The 17,427-nt window shown below is 31.5% G+C and overlaps 1 protein-coding gene and 1 long non-coding RNA gene across 33 annotated transcripts in view; both read left to right on the top strand.

Moving 5' to 3' along the window:
- Positions 1-17,427, top strand: part of coro7 (coronin 7) — a 299,622-nt gene that overhangs the window by 81,248 nt on the left and 200,947 nt on the right.
- On the top strand, positions 6,191-11,004 carry LOC147845527 (uncharacterized). Its single transcript, XR_015480493.1, has 3 exons — positions 6,191-7,263; positions 7,315-7,557; positions 8,377-11,004. It is a non-coding gene; the product is annotated as an uncharacterized LOC147845527 (long non-coding RNA).

The following is a 17,427-nucleotide window of genomic DNA, read 5'->3' as shown; positions in this document are numbered from 1 at the left end:
GTTAAAAAAAACCTTTAAAGTTGTCCAAATTAAGTTTATATATATGTATAATGCAGAAACCGTTGTTAATTTACCAATGTCACTTTAGAGCTAGTATTTGAATGATTCTCCTGCATAATGTCTAAAATTATGACAAAAAGGGGTAATTTTGCTCACATTTTAAGATTATAAGGCTGAACAGCATGAAATGCCATCAGTCTACAGAAATTTCCTAGTATTTCTCAGTTTCAGTCGGAAGATCGCAATAATTAACCACCAAAAAAGCCAAATCAAAGCAAACACTATTACTGTGGTATACATACAGCTCTATAAAATACAAAAGAGAGAGAGATCAACTTAGAATGTCACTTACCTGTTCTGTAATGATTTGTTCGGCTGTAGTTTGAAACACACTGAAAAATGCTGTTTTTCCTTCCCTAAAGACTTATTATTCGGTCTTTGGCGCCATCTTGTGGTGGAACCTCAACCGTATTTGCTCTGCTCAGTATGACAGGCTGATGACTGCCAACACGCTGAAAATAATAAGCACTGTCCTTATAAATAAACTGCAAAGTTGCTTTCAAACAACCACATTCTCATCTAAAAACAAACCCTGTCAATATGTCAATGTCAATGTCAATTTTATTTATATAGCACTATTAAACACAACCAAAGGTTGACCAATGTGGTGAACAATAAATCACAAAGAACAAGTATAAAATTATAGCTAAAACAAACAATTCTCACAAATAGTTAAAATAGGTAAAAACAACCAAATCTAACTAATAGTTATTATAGCTAAAAACAAACAATTCTCACTGATAAAATGCCAAATCAAAAAGGTAAGTTTTCAACCTAGATTTAAAAACAGACACTGCTACAGGTGTGATATTGTGTTTATTTAATTGTGGTCCAACATCTGCAATATTTGTCAAACTGTAGTTTGTAGTTTGGGCGGAGTAATACACAAGGGTGAAGAGGCTGTACAAGAGCTGATATTACTTTAATATCTCACGGCTATTAGACAATCAGATTCGAGAACCAGACAGAACTGTTGTATGTATGTATGTATGTATGTATGTGTATATAAATAAATAAATAAATAAATAAATAAATAAATAAATAAATAAATAAACATGTGGTTTTGTGCTCCAAATGATGGTCTGCTGTTTAAGAATCATTCATAAGTATTAGTAGTATTGAAAACTTTTGTGTAGCCTAATATTTTTAGAAACTGTGATACAGGAGTAGGGTTGGGTATGGTTTGGGGTTATTTTAATACCGGTGCTAAATCGATACTTTTAAAAGGTACCAAAATGGTGCTTGAACCGATACCATTGAGCCACAAAATTTTTTTAATTACTTTAATTTAAAATTTTAATTTACTTTTTTTTTTTTTTTTTTTTAAATATTAGTGATCCCCGACTTTTGATTGGCAGTGTATGTTCAGTGCTTATGTTCATTGAGCACATGTTTACTGTAAATCATATATAAGCATATGTTCCTGAGCGCTGATGATAACGATTAGATTTAAAGGTTGCTCAGGAAGTGAGCGGGGCTGCAGGAGGTGTTTGGAGAACGAGCGCCAGGTTCTGTAAGTCAACACCGGTGAGAAACAACCCCAGCCAGTGAACGTCTGTTCAGCCTCCCGCTTTTTCTCAGTATTTTTAGCCTCACTAGTTAAACAGCAAACCTTCTGTCTGCTGATCTCACACCGGACCACATGACCAGATGACTGGATAGACGCATGGTGGATGGGTAGCTAAATGAGTGAGATATCAGTTGATAGGTTGGGTGGGTTGATTTATGGGAAGGTGAAATATGGAGTAGGTGGATAGACGGGTTGATGAATAAATCAGTAGATGGATAGATATGTAGGGTAGAGTGGATTGATAGGTTTCTATGTGGGTTCACAATTGATGGTTGGTTTGATGGATGGGTAGATGGGCAGACAGACAGATAGATATATGGAGGGATGAATGGGTAGATGGATAATTAGATATTGAAAGATGGACAAATAAGAATATGTGGATGGGTGGGTTTTTAGATGGATATATGAATCGATGGGATTGATAGACAGATTGAAAGATTGACAAGTATATACTGTACAGTGTAAGAAAAAAAATCGTTAAAAAAAGGTCAAATGACTGGCAGCTACGGCTGCCAAACAAAAAACATAAAATTACGGTAAAATGTCTTTGTTGAAATAAAGTGCAAAAAATAATAAATCTACAGATATTTTCATTAAAATGATTACAGAAAAACACTGTTATTTTACAGACTTTTCCTATATTATTACTATCAAATCCATTCAATAAAGGTATACACTAAGAGTTTTTACAAAGAAACACTGTTATTATACAGACTTCTCCTAGATTATTATGATCAAACATCACCAATAAAGTGACTACACTAAAAGTTCAAGAGAAAACAATGTTATTTAAAAGAATTTTCCCTAAATCATTACGATTAAACACCTTTAATAACATGCCAAGACATCTCATGATCGTAATTTAACAGTTTTATTTTGGACCAAAAAATTTAGGAAAAAAATAACAAACGAGATACAACTGATTAAAATTCTCACAACTTTAAAATTACAGTTGTTACATTTTATTTAATAGTGTTTATGTAAATCATGTAGAGGTTTAAGTTATATGGAATGATTCAGTTACAGATCTTAAATGAAGTGGAACTGTAACATGAAGGGGACGCTGACAAATGAGTGCAGATCCAAAGGCAAGGAACAGTCAACACAGGGGCAAACAGATGTAACATTTTGCAGGGAATCCAGAGTCATGGTCAAATAACAGGCAAATGGTCAGTCCCGGCAGCAAACAACGTAAACAATTAACAAATAAAGCAAGGCAAAAGAAGAGAACCGCGTCATAATGTTCACAGTAGCAGTATATCAAGACTAAGCAATTGGTGCGTGCGTCTATGCTGCTTTTAAAGTCCATGTAATCAGTTCATAACGATCATCCGACTGTGTGTGTGCAATCAGCGGAATCTGGAACAGGTGTATGTGAGCACTCTTAGTGTGTTACTTTATTAAATGGATTTTATAGTAATAATCTAGGAAAAGTCTGTAAAATAATAGTTTCTTCTTTAAACATTTTAATGAAAATATCTGTAGATTTATTATTTTTTGCACTTTTTTTCAACAAAGAAATTTTACCTTAATTTTATGGTTTTTGTTTGGCAGCCGTAGCTGCCAGTCATTTGACCTTTTACGATTTTTTTTTTTTTTTTTTACAGAGCAAGTAATTACAATTTATTACTTTAATTTTACGTAATTTTAAATGTACTTAAAAAACTGGAAAAAACACTGTAAATAATGTCAATTTTTTTGTAAAAAACAGACAAATTGCTGTAATTTGTCATTACTTATATAGTACATAAAATAACAGTCAAGGCGTTAATTTACTGATATTGTTTGTAATTTTTACGAACTTTTGAATATAATTTAAAATAACAGAAAAAATACTGTATAAATAATACGGTAATTTCCCTGTATAAAAAACACAAATGTCAGTAATTTGTCTTTAATAATAAAGTACCTAAAATGAAAGTCAAACGGTTAATTTAGAGAGATTGGTTGTCATTTTACTAAGTTTTGAATATAATGTGAAATGACAAAACATTACTGTAAAAAAATTAAGGATATTTTCTGTAAAATTAGTTTTTTTTTTTTTTTTTACAGTGTAGATAGACAGAGATGGAGGGATATATGGACAGATGGCTGTATGGATAGACATGGACAGATGGATGAATGCATCGATAAATAATAGATTGATTGATCTAACAAGTAGATACTGTGGATGGACGGATGGATTGATTAATGGGTGGATGGTTGAACGGGTAGATGGATTGATAAATGGATAAACAGATCGATGGATGGATGGATAATGATGGATAGATGGATAAATTGATAAGGTAAATGGATTGATGGATGGTTGGTGGATGAATGCATATGGACAAATACATGCTGTGGATGGATGGATAGATGACCAATAGATACATGGATGATCGGGTAAATGGGTGGATGGTTGGTGGATGGATGCAGATATGGACAAATAGATATATGGATGGATGGAAGGAAGGACGAATAAAGGGTTGGATGAATAGCTAGACTGATAGATGGACATAAAGATACTGTAGATGTACAGAGATGGATGATAGATGGATCAACAGATTGATAGATGGACAGGTAGATACTGTTGATGGACAGAGATGGATGGATCGGTGGATAAACAGATTAATAGATGGACAAATAGATACTTTTGATAAATGGATGAAGAGATGGATGGATGAATGGACAAAAATATGTATGGCTAGATTGATTGATGGACATGGATGGACCGGGATGGATGGATGGAAGCATTGATGGGCAAATAGATACTGTGGATGGATGGATGGACAGAAAAGAAGCATGGATGGATGGATAAATGGATGATTACATAGATGGTTGGATGGCTGAATAGATAGACAAATACAGTAGATACTGTGGATGAATGGATTGAAGGACAGATGGATGGATATATAAATGGAGGGATGCTTGAACGGCTAGATTAATAGATAGACACAGATACTGTAGATCTGCAGAAAAAATTAAATCAATCTCTTTCTGGTTCATTGAAGGTTTTAATCTCCTTCACCCTCGGTCTTCACAGTCAAACGTTTCCATTTCCTGCTTTTCTTCCTCTTCTGCCATTTTTGAAAGCTCATTTGATCTGCGCTCCATTTTTCCCTACTCGTTCAGATTTTTCCATCTGGCAGATTGAGGCCGATGCCAATATTTGTCTTTCTTTCCTCTCGCAGGCGGTGACGTCTATGTGGTGAGCGGTTGCGCAGTGATCAATCTTGAAGGAAGTTCAGAAATTGACCCCTGTGTCAGTCAAAGAGCTCAGACCTTTAATCCACACAAGATGACTTTTCAAAATAGTCCACAAAAGCGGCTCCTGTAGGTGTGTCTCCTTCTAAATCAGCACATCAGGCACTTTAGGAAAAGGATTTCAAATATAATGTGTGACTGTATAATACAATACAATGCAATATGATACGATACAATACAATACAATATGATTTAATGTAATGGATGTTTTCATGTTCTGGATTTGTGAGTTTAACTTGTGGGTAGATTTGGTAGATAGATTGTAAATTATTAATTTTGTAAGTCGTTTACTAGATAGATAGTGAGGTAAATGAATGCGTCAATCATTCTTAAAATGGGCTGTTTTTTTCTCTGTGGACTTTCAAAGCTCAACTCTTTCACACCAAGGTTAATTTGTTCTCTAATTATTTTCTAAATTAAATTATTTTAAAATATATTTTTCCTGACATGAGAGTAACGATTTGCTCAATTCTTAAATGATTCATTAGGTAATGGAAATGACATGGTCATAATATAATAATAATAATAATAATAATAATAATAATAATAATAATAATAATAATAATAATAATAATAATAATAACTATAATAATTATAATAATAATAATGAACAATAATGAAAATAAACATTCTAATAACAATAATAAATTATTAATTATTATTAAACAACATAATTATATAATAATATTAGTAAATATCAATAAATAATACCAATAAATAATAATATAAAAAATAAGCAATTATTATTAAACAATATTGATACATAATAATAATAATAATAATAATAATAATAATAATAATAATATCAATAAATAATATTAATAAATATATATGAATAAAAATAAGACTAACAATAATAATAATAATTTTAATAACTATAATAATAATAATAATAATAATAATAATAATAATAATATTAATAATATTAATACATAATAATACCAATAAACATTGTAATAATAACAATAAACAATAAACTATAATAATAATAATAAAGAATAAAAATAAATAATGGATAGTAATATTAATAACAGTAATAATAATATTATTAATAATAATAATAATAATAATAATAATAATAACTATAATAATAATATAAAAATAATAATAATAATATAAAAATATTAATAATAATAAACACCAATAAATAATAACAATAATTATTATAATAATATAAATAATAATAATAATAGTAATAATAATAATAATAATAATAAACAAAAGACTATAATAATAATAAATAATAATAATAATAAAAAGAAATAATAATAGTAATAATAATAATAATAATAATAATAATAATTATAAGAAGAAGAAGAACAATAAATAATAATAAGAATAATAAGAAAAAAATGTCTAGCTATTATTAACCAACATTATTCCACTTTTCTAGCTATTTTTTTGTATGCGGAAATACAGACAACTGATTAAAATGCATATATATATATATGTATCATGTATCATATATTGTAGCTCTTTGCTTACACTTGCCTTTGTCATAACATGTACAGTAAACCTGGGAAAAACGTATTTGTTGCAAAAATACTAATATCCATCATCTTAGTTTGTGTGTGTCCCTCATACTTAAAATCACAGTATGAAAAATGTCATTATTTTTTATGATATACTTATTTAATAATAAAAGTCTGGGTTTGGAATGTGGATGTAGGAAATCTAAGCATTAGAAAAGAAGCAAAGAAAAACAATAACAACAAGCCAAAAAGTTTCCAAGACCATTTTAATGTGACTTTCATTTAACAATCGGTTGTTTATAATAAACATCAGTCTCTAGGACATAAAAGCTCCTGTAGCTGAAGAAACACCCTTCATCAAAATGCAGACTCCTGGGAAATACACTCATCCAAGAACAGGGTGGGAAAGCTTTCTTAATATAATTTTTTTCCTTAATTTGAATATACAATACTGTCCAAGAATGGACAAGCCTAACATGCTTCTACTATGGTATTTTATGGTTCCTTCTTTTATTTTGTGGGTCTTTTATAGTGTAAAACAATTATTTGCTTAAAATTATTAAGATGTAAAAATTTTTTAAGGCAACAGGTTTACTCACTTTTTACAGTCAACTAATCACTTTAAAAGCAACAGGTGTACTCACTTTTATAAGAAAAGTCAACTAATTGCTTTTAAAAATGTTAACTCACTTGTTTAAAAGTATAGCCAATTAATTGTTTTAAAAGCAACGGGTTTACTCACTTTTTTAAAGTATTGCCAATTAATCGCTTTTAAAAACAATGTTTTCTTACTTTTTTAAAGTCAACTAATCACTTTAAAAGCCAATTAATCACTTTAAAAGCAACATGTTTATTCACTTTATTTAAGTATAGCCAATTAATCACTTTTAAAACAACATGTTTACTCACTTTATTTAAGTATAGCCAATTATTTGTTTTAAAAGCAACAGGTTTACTCCCTTTTTTAAGTAAAGTCAACTAATCACTTTAAAAGAAACGGGTGTGCTCACATTTTAAGTAAGTCAATAATGGCTTTTAAAAACAATGTTTACTCACTTTTTTTAAAGTATAGCCAATTGATCGCTTTAAAAGCAACATGTTTACTTACGTTAAGTAAAGTCATCTAATTGCTTTTAAAAACAAGGTTTACTCAATTATTTAAGTGAAGTCAACTAATCGCTTTAAAAGCAACACATTTACTCAATTTTTTAAGTGAAGTCAACTAATCTTTAAAAAGCAACGTTTACTCGATTTTTAAAGTCAACTAATCACTTGAAAAGCAACAGGTTTACCCCTTTTTTATAATATAGCCAATTAATCATTTTAAAAGCAACAGGTGTACTCACTTTTTAAAGTAAAGTCAACTAATCGCTTTTAAGAACAACGTTTACTCGCTTTTTAAAGTCAACTAATTATGTTAAAAGCAACAAGTTTACTCACTTTTTTTAAAGTATAGCCAATTGATCGCTTTAAAAGCAACATGTTTACTTACGTTAAGTAAAGTCATCTAATTGCTTTTAAAAACAAGGTTTACTCCATTTTTTAAGTGAAGTCAACTAATCGCTTTAAAAGCAACACATTTACTCAATTTTTTAAGTGAAGTCAACTAATCTTTAAAAAGCAACGTTTACTCGATTTTTAAAGTCAACTAATCACTTGAAAAGCAACAGGTTTACCCCTTTTTTATAATATAGCCAATTAATCATTTTAAAAGCAACAGGTGTACTCACTTTTTAAAGTAAAGTCAACTAATCGCTTTTAAGAACAACGTTTACTCGCTTTTTAAAGTCAACTAATTATGTTAAAAGCAACAAGTTTACTCACTTTTTTTAAAGTATAGCCAATTGATCGCTTTAAAAGCAACATGTTTACTTACGTTAAGTAAAGTCATCTAATTGCTTTTAAAAACAAGGTTTACTCCATTTTTTAAGTGAAGTCAACTAATCGCTTTAAAAGCAACACATTTACTCAATTTTTTAAGTGAAGTCAACTAATCGCTTTAAAAGCAACACATTTACTCAATTTTTTAAGTGAAGTCAACTAATCGCTTTAAAAGCAACACATTTACTCAATTTTTTAAGTGAAGTCAACTAATCTTTAAAAAGCAACGTTTACTCGATTTTTAAAGTCAACTAATCACTTGAAAAGCAACAGGTTTACCCCTTTTTTATAATATAGCCAATTAATTATTTTAAAAGCAACAGGTGTACTCACTTTTTAAAGTAAAGTCAACTAATCGCTTTTAAAAACAACGTTTACTTGCTTTTTAAAGTCAACTAATTATGTTAAAAGCAACAAGTTTATTAACTTTTTTTTGGAGTATAGCCAATTAATTGCTTAAAAAACAACAGGTGTACTCACTTTGTAAAATGAAGTCAACTAATCGCTTTTAAAAACAACATTTACTTGCTTTTATAAAGTAAACTAAACACTTTAAAAGCAACAGTTGTACTCGCTTTTAAAGCGATTAGTTGACTTTACTTAAAGTAACAGATTTACTCACTTTAATATGTCAAGTCAACTAATCAATTTAAAAGCAACAGATTTACTCACTTTTAAAAGTGAAGTCAGCTAATCACTTTTAAGAACAACACGTTTACTCACACTTCAAGTAAAGTTAATTAATCGCTGTTAAGAACAACAGGTTTACTCGCTTTTTAAGTAAAGTCAACTAATTGCGGTTAGGAACAACAGATTTACTCACCTTTTAAGATTAGATTAGATTCAACTTTGTCATTACACATGTACAAGTACAATGCAACGAAATGCAGTTTAGGTCTAACCAGCGGTGCAATAGCAGTAAGTGAAGTTTAAGTAAAGTTAGCATTTTTTTTACCATGTGAAATCACAGATTTTTTTTTTGCATAATTGTGCAATAATTAAATGTTACTGACAGCTTATTTCAGGCAATTTCAGAATCACTTCTTTTGTTTGAAATAATAAAAAAACTTTTATAACTTGATCTCTGAAGCATAACAGACCTTTTCCATTCACTGACAGTCACTATAATAAAATTAATATCTGAGAAAAGCATAATAGAAGCAGTTAAAATGATCTTTCTTGACAGTGGAGGTGATTTTCTTTGAGCCCATTTGTGACTCTGAAATGTTCCTGGCTGCTGTGGTTTATGAAACATGCACGGAAATATGAGTTTCTGCCGTCTTCATTTTTCCTATAGCGGACGTAAATCAGCAGAGTAATGCATTTTCTTAATGTGCATCTTCATCTCCAGTAGATCCGCTTGAACTTCTCAATTGACTCGTTCGGTCTCCATCTGTCTTGCTGTCTAGTGGCTTTGGCATTTGGGATTTGTAGTTAATTTCACTGAGATGATGATTTTTCCCCCAAGTTTTTCCTATTGGTTTGCTCTTTTTCCAGTATTGCCTCTTTATTCTTCCTATGTCATACTCAGCACTTATTATTTATGTCATTATTGTACGTTTATTAACTTGTTTCAGTCTTCTTCTGAAAGAAATCTTGAAAAGAAAAACAATCAAAAAAAAAAAAACCCGTAAAAAATCATGCTGTTGTGCATCAAACCACACCCGTCATTGGAGTATGAGCATATAGTACTAAATTGTACAAAGGAGATTGTACTAATTCATACGAATTAGCTGCTAAATAAAAACGTTACAAATTACTGTAAGATTGTGTTGGTTTATCATAACTATTTGCAATGATGAATCACAAAATTTCTGTTTTAGAAACCAGAAAACGTCTCTCGCAAAAAGACATCGCGGCAAAACAACAGCATATACTACTATAACAATGATCACCTCAAATTCAACTGAAGCATAAAGAGAGAGTGGGACATAGAGTAGCTCCTCCCCTTTTGAAAAGCAGCCAATAGCATTTTGTTTTATCACAGTAGTTGAGATCAAACGCATCAAATGAGAAGCGTCTTGAAGGGGGCGGGGCATGTCAGATACTAGAGAGCATTTGGTTGAGTTTTTATGAGAAACTGAAAATATGAGGTGACGTGAAAAAAAGGGACAAACTGCAAGCTTCACATGTTCATATCAGTTTTAGATCCTCTAAATGCAATTTTAGTCACTGTTTTGTACCAGCAAGCTTATAGATATGCTTGAAGATTAACATAGTAATACTAAAATCTAAAAAAAAAACATTATTTTAATTTCACCGGACCTGCAAGTGACGTTTATTTTGGATAATTTTCAGGTCATTATATCAAAAGTGTGATAATATTGCCAACCATGATCATTTTGGTCATAATGATATGACATTTTCATACATTGTAGTGTGTTGAATAGGTACAAACAGCTGCCTACAATATTTGAAGATGGTTTTAATCAGACAACTGTACGAGAAATTAAGTAATTAAATGGATGGTTTGCATTTTGTTCTTTTCCCTAAGTTGGGGTTTTGCTCGTTCCGCCAACTGAAAATCAACAGATGAACAGTTAATTCGCCATCACTGAAAATAGAGCAGGTTTATCCCAATTAAACAAAACGCAGACTGAAGGAAAACGGGCTGATTAGAGACGGATGGTTAAATGCGGAACAGGAATGACGTTGACCAGACGCACACATCCAGAACAGGAAACACACTTGCTTTAATCAGGACACCAATCAGATAAATCAATCCCACTCTGATCAAACAGACACTCACATTACAGACACAACTATAGTCACACACTGAAAAAAAAAGATTCATTGCATTTGCTACATTTTTTTAATTTAAGTGGTTGCTAAGGATTTATGAATTTAAACAAATTAAGGCTGAATTTAAACAAATTAAGTTGAACATTACTAAATTGAATTGATTTGTTTAAATTCAGCCCAGATAAATTGTTTGCAACCACTTACAGTAGTTAAAAAAAATTGAGTACATCCAGTTTAATTTTTTATTGCATTTACTGAGACATCAGAGAAGATTGATATTAAACGCCAAACTGTTTTAAAAAATCATGATTATAAAAATGATTTGACATGTTTACAAAGCATGTAAAGCCATGTATTGCTTTTAATGGATTTGTTAAGGGTTAGTTCACCCAGAAATGAAAGTTTGCTTATTATTTACTCATACTTAAAAGTTATAAGTTTCTTTCTTTTGTTTACAAGAAAATAAAATATTTTGTAGAACGCTGGTAATTCTTCAAAATGTCTTATTTTGTGTTCAGAAAAGGTTTAAAAATTAGAGTAAATTATGAGGTAGTTTTCAGTTTTGTGTGAACATTTTTTTTTTAATCTTTTTTTTGTCTTATTTATCTTTCTAAATGTCCACATACATCTTTAAAAGCAACATTTACATTTATGGCACTCAGTATAAGGTATTAAATCAGTGTGTGGAATATTTAGTGTATTCTGTGTAAGTTTTGCTAAATATTACAAAAATGTAGAAAGTTGAATTATGAAGAGAATATGGCTCTGTTAATTGAATAAATCAGTAAATAAATCAATAAATCTGTTTATTTTAGTAGGATTTGTTCAAATTAATCAATATTTTTGTAAAAAGGTTGTTTACACATTTTAATTTAGTTAAATCTGACTTTAAATTAAAGAAATGTTTAAAAATGTACTATTAAATTGCATAAAATGTAAAATTGGTTTAATTTTTTTGTATTTGTTTATTTAAATGTATCAAATTTGTAAAAAAATAATTATATATATATATATATATATATATATATATATATATATATATATATATATATATATATATATATATATATACACACACACACACACACACACACACACACACAAATAATCATTTGTATAAAATAATTTTTAATAAGTAAAAAATTGCATTATTTAGGAAAAAGCATTATGTTTTCATTTAAATTATAGAAATAACACAACATGCTGTATCGGTATCTGTATCATGAAAACTGTAACAAAAAGTATCATATCGCATTAATAAAAGTGGTATCGGCCATCCATATGGTTCTGTGCAATTTGTGAGAGCGCCCTCTTCCCCTCCGAGGACATTTAATATTGATCACACAACTGTGCTTCCCGAACAAGGTGTTTATGGCAGTCACAGCTTCTGCTACATCGAGAGTGCAATTTTATGCCAATTTATCATGCAGCCCTACTGTGCATGTACTGGATTGTACACATTAGCAAACAACAAAGAGTACTTTGTGTTTAATGCATCTGTTATATGTTAATAAGCAGTAATGGTATCTGTATCATTAAAATTGAAACAAAAAGTATCTGTATCGTATTAAGAAATAGTAGTATTACTCGTCCATGTTTGGTGGTTCTGTGTGATTCATTAGAGCACCCTCTGGCCCTCGGAGGAGATTCTCTACTGATGATACCACTGTTCTGCCCTAATAAGATGTTTAGCTTTGAGTGTGATTTGTTATACATTTATCATGCAGCCCTACTGTGAATGAACAGTATTGTACACAAACAAACAACAAAGAGTACTTTCTGTTTTATGCATCTGTTATGTATAAGCAGTAGCGGTATCTGCATTTATCGTATCGTAAAATTTTATTTATTGCATCGTATTGTATTGTATCGTATCGTATCGTATCACATCGCATCATATTGTATCATATTGAATTGTATTAAGAAATGGTAGTATCGCTCGTCCATATTTGACAGTTCTGTCTGATTCATTAGAGCAGGGGTTCCCAAACTTTTCAGCCCGCGACCCCTGAAATGACAATGTCAGTGACTTGCGACCCCCAATATCCTCTGAGGTGGTTATATATACAGAAACCTTTCATGCAATGGCGCACACACACACCAATTGGCCAAAATCTATTCTTCGTTTAATTTTTTTAATATATGTCAGTGCTGTAAATAGGCCAGAAAGTTTAACCTGGTGTTATGAAATCAATCTGTTGCATATGACGCTACTGCTGTGTCTTTAATTTAATGTAATTACCCCAGGGGTTGCAATCCAATAGAGCTAATAACTATAGGATAAGCTACTATATTCACTATATAGTATACGGTTACTATAAACGACTTATTTTTTCTCTATATATTTTAATTACTAAAATGTCATTCTTATGGTTTAATAAAAATAAATTTATTGTTTTTTAATAAATTTATACCCCCCTGCGCTTCATTGTCCTCCGACCCCTACTTTGAGAATCATTGCATTAGACCACCCTCTGGCCCTCAGAGGAGATTTACAACTAATGACACAACTGTTGTTCCCTATAAGATGTTTAGTTTCGAGTGCGATTTGATAACAAAGAGTACTTTGTGTTTTATGGATCTCTTATATGTTGATAAGCAGTAGCTTATCTGTATTTTTAAAATTGTAACAAAGTATCGCATCGTATTGTATTGTATTAAGAAATAGTAGTATCGTTTATCCATATTTGGTAGTTCTGTGTGATTCATTAGAGCAGCCTCTGGCCCTCAGAGGAGATTCACTACTGATGACACAACTATTCTTAAAAAGATGTTTAGTTTTGAGTGCGATTTGTTGTAAATGTATCATGCAACCCTACTAAATAACAACAGAGTACGTTGTATTTCATGCATCTGTCATTTGTTAACAAGCAGTAGCAGTATCCGTATTTTTAAAAATGAATTTATTGAATTGTATTAAGTAATAATAGTATCGCTCGTCCATATTCGGTGGTTCCGTGTGATTTATTAGAGCACCCTCGAAGATATACTACTGATGACAACTGTTCTTCCCTAACAAGATGTTTAGTTTCGAGTGCGATTTTGTTTAAAAAATATATCATGCAGCCCAATACTGTGAATAAACAGTATTGTACACAAACAAACAACAAAGAGTACTTTGTGTTTCATGCATGTCTTATATGTTAATAAACAGTAGCGGTATCTGTATTTTTTAAATTGTAACAAAAAGTACCGTATCGTATTGAATTGTATTAAGAAATAGTAGTATCGCTCGTCCATTATTGGTGGTTCTGTGTGATTTATTAGAGCACCCTCTGGCCCTCGGAGATATACTGCTGATGACAACTGTTCTTTCCTAACAAGATGTTTAGTTTTGAGTGCGATTTGTTGTACATTTATCATGCAACCCTACTGTGAATGAACAGTATTGTAAACAAACAAACAACAAAAAGTACTTTGTGTTTCATGCATGTCTTAAATGTTAATAAACAGTAGCGGTATCTGTATTTTTAAAATTGTAACAAAAAATTACTGTATCGTATTGAATTGTATTAAGAAATAGAAGTATCGCTCGTCCATTATTGGTGGTTCTGTGTGATTTATTAGAGCACCCTCTGGCCCTCGGAGATATACTGCTGATGACAACTGTTCTTTCCTAACAAGATGTTTAGTTTTGAGTGCGATTTGTTGTACATTTATCATGCAGCCCTACTGTGAATGAACAGTATTGTACACAAACAAACAACAAAGAGTACTTTGTGTTTTATGCATCTGTTATATGTTAATAAGCAGTAGCGGTATCTGTATTTTTACAATTGTAACAAAGTATCGTATTGTATCGTATTAAGAAATAGTGGTATCGCTCGTCCATATTTGGTGGTTCTGTGTGATTCATTAGAGCACCCTCTGGCCCTCAGAGGAGATTTACTACCGATGACTGATTAACTACTGCTGTTTCATTCATCTGTTATAGTTTAATAAGCAGCATTGGTATTGTTAAAATTGTAACAAAACGTATCGGTATCGAATTGCATTAGGAAAAAGTGGTACCACACATCTATATTTGGTGGCTCTGTGCAATTTGTAAGTGCCCTCTGGCTCACGGAGGAGATTTACTACTGATTACACAACTGTGCCTCCTTAACAAGATGTTTAGTTTCGAGTGTAAATTTATCAAGCTACCCTACTGTGCATGTACATTAATGTACACATAAAAAACAACAACGAGAACTGTGTTTCTCATGCATCTGTTCTTCATTTACCCTTAAATCTAAGGGTGTATTTTGCAGCATAATAATTGTACTACTATTACATGCCAAACAACCTTAATCTTTAGTCATTTCCAAGCCTTTTTCCAAGCGGTTGTTTGTTGGATCACTTTGACGGAGGTCAGCAGCATCAGTGACAGATGACGGAGATGCGACTGGAAAAGCAATGAAAGAAGCGCGATGGTTACACAGACGGGGAAAATATGAAGTGGCAGTAAATTCCTGAGGCCTGCTGCTCGCTGATCTCTCTGCCACAAGCGTATGAAGTACTGGAGGAGCTGAAATCACTCCCACATGTGCGCGCGATGACACCTGATAGTCGAGCGCTTTTCTGTCGGACTTTCACATCTGCGTGTCTTCAACCTAGTTGTCGTACTTCTGCTTGTTTTGTTTGGGAGTGAAGCTCTACATAATGTTGAAGTCAGAATTATTAGCCATCCTGTATGTATTTTTACCCCAATTTCTGTTTATCGGAGAGAAGATTTTTTCTCAACACATTTCTAAACATAGAAGTTTTAACTTATTTCTAATAACTGATTTATTTTATCTTTGCCATGATGACAGTAAATAATATTGACTAGATATTTTTTCAAGATAATAGTATTCAGCTAAAAGTGACATTTAAAGGCGTAACTAGGTTAATTGGGCAAGTTAGGGTAATTATTAATTAGGCAAATCATTGTATAACTGTGGTTTGTTCTGTAGACAATCAAAAAAATTGCTTAAGGATGCTAATAATATTTATTTTTAAATGTTTTATAAAAAATAAAAAACTGCTTTTATTCTAGCCAAAATAAAACAAATCAGACTTTCTCCAGAAGAAAAAATATTTTACGAAATACTATAAAAAAATCCTTGCTCTGTTTAACATAATTTGGGAAATATTTGAAAATAAAAAAACATTGAGAGTATTGCGAATAATCTTGACTTGATCTGTAGATCCTGCTCGGCCAGTCGCTGACTTTGAGCTTCAGGTTTCTCCGCTGTTGTTTTTGATCATCTTCGCTTCTCCTGGTTGTTTTCTTGAGTGCCCTCTGAAGGGTTCCTCTGATTGTGTGGACTTTATTTTGATGTGAGCTTGTTACACCGTGAGCCGAATTCTGAACTCTGAACTTTGCTCCTCAGCTAAAGAAAACACAACCTTTTACCCTATTTTTTTTCTTTCATTTTGTCTTGTACTTTATGCTATACTACAGATGTAAGATTATGTGTACTGTCTACTGAACAAACTATTTACTCATCCTTCACTTGTTTGTTTCTTCTGTTGAATGCAAAAGAAGGTGTTTTGAAGGAAGCTAGAAACCGGTTACCATTAACTTCCATTGTATTTTTATTTCTTACTTTGGAAGTCAATGGAAGTGCTGAATCCTTTGTTCCTCTACTAAAAAAAAATATCACCTTTATCCCTTTTCGCTTCTTTTAGTACTTGATGTTTACACCAGTTATAAGTATTTTGACATTTCTTTATATGATACTAGGGATGTAATGTTGTTTGTACCATCTACTGAACAAACAAGCTGTTTTAACTGGATAGTTTACTCAAAAATTACAATTCTGTCATTATTTACTCATCCTTCACTTAACATATTTGGGTTTCTTTCCTCTGTTGAACACTAAAGAAGATGTTTTGAAAAAAGCTAAAAACCTGTAATCATTTTTTCATTTCCTACTATGAAAGTCAGTGGAAGCGCTGAATCCTGAACGTTTTACTTTGTTCTTTCACTAACTAAAATGTGCCATTTACCCCCCCCCCACTCCCCCCCTTTTTTGTTGTTGCTTATTTTAGTACATGATTTTTTACACCTTTAATAAGTATAATTACATTTATATATGCTCTACTATGGATCTAAGGTCATTTGTACCATCTACTGAACAAGCAAGGTATTGTTTTAAAGGCATAGTTCACCCCAAAAATTGCTATTCTTTCATTTTTTACTCATCCTTCCCTTGTTTAAAGCATATTTGAGTTTATTTATTTTTTTGTTGAACACAATAGAAGATACTTTAGAGCAGGGGTCACCAATCCTGATCCTGGAGGGCCGGTGTCCATGCAGGGTTTAACTCCAACTTGCCTCAACACACCTGCCTGGATGTTTCAAGTATACCCAGTAAGACCTTGATTAGCTTGTTCGGGTGTGTTTGATTTGGGTTGGAGCTAAAATCTGCAAGACACCGGCCCTCCAGGAACAAGTTTGGTGACCACTGGTTTAAAGAAAGTTGAAGACTTGTA

Source organism: Danio rerio, chromosome 3, assembly GCF_052040795.2.
Source record: "Danio rerio strain M-AB ecotype USA chromosome 3, GRCz13ab, whole genome shotgun sequence".
In the NCBI taxonomy this organism is placed as follows: Eukaryota; Metazoa; Chordata; class Actinopteri; order Cypriniformes; family Danionidae; genus Danio; species Danio rerio.
The sequence above is the reverse complement of the archived record's forward strand: the minus strand, read 5'-3'. Positions and strand labels throughout refer to the sequence as shown.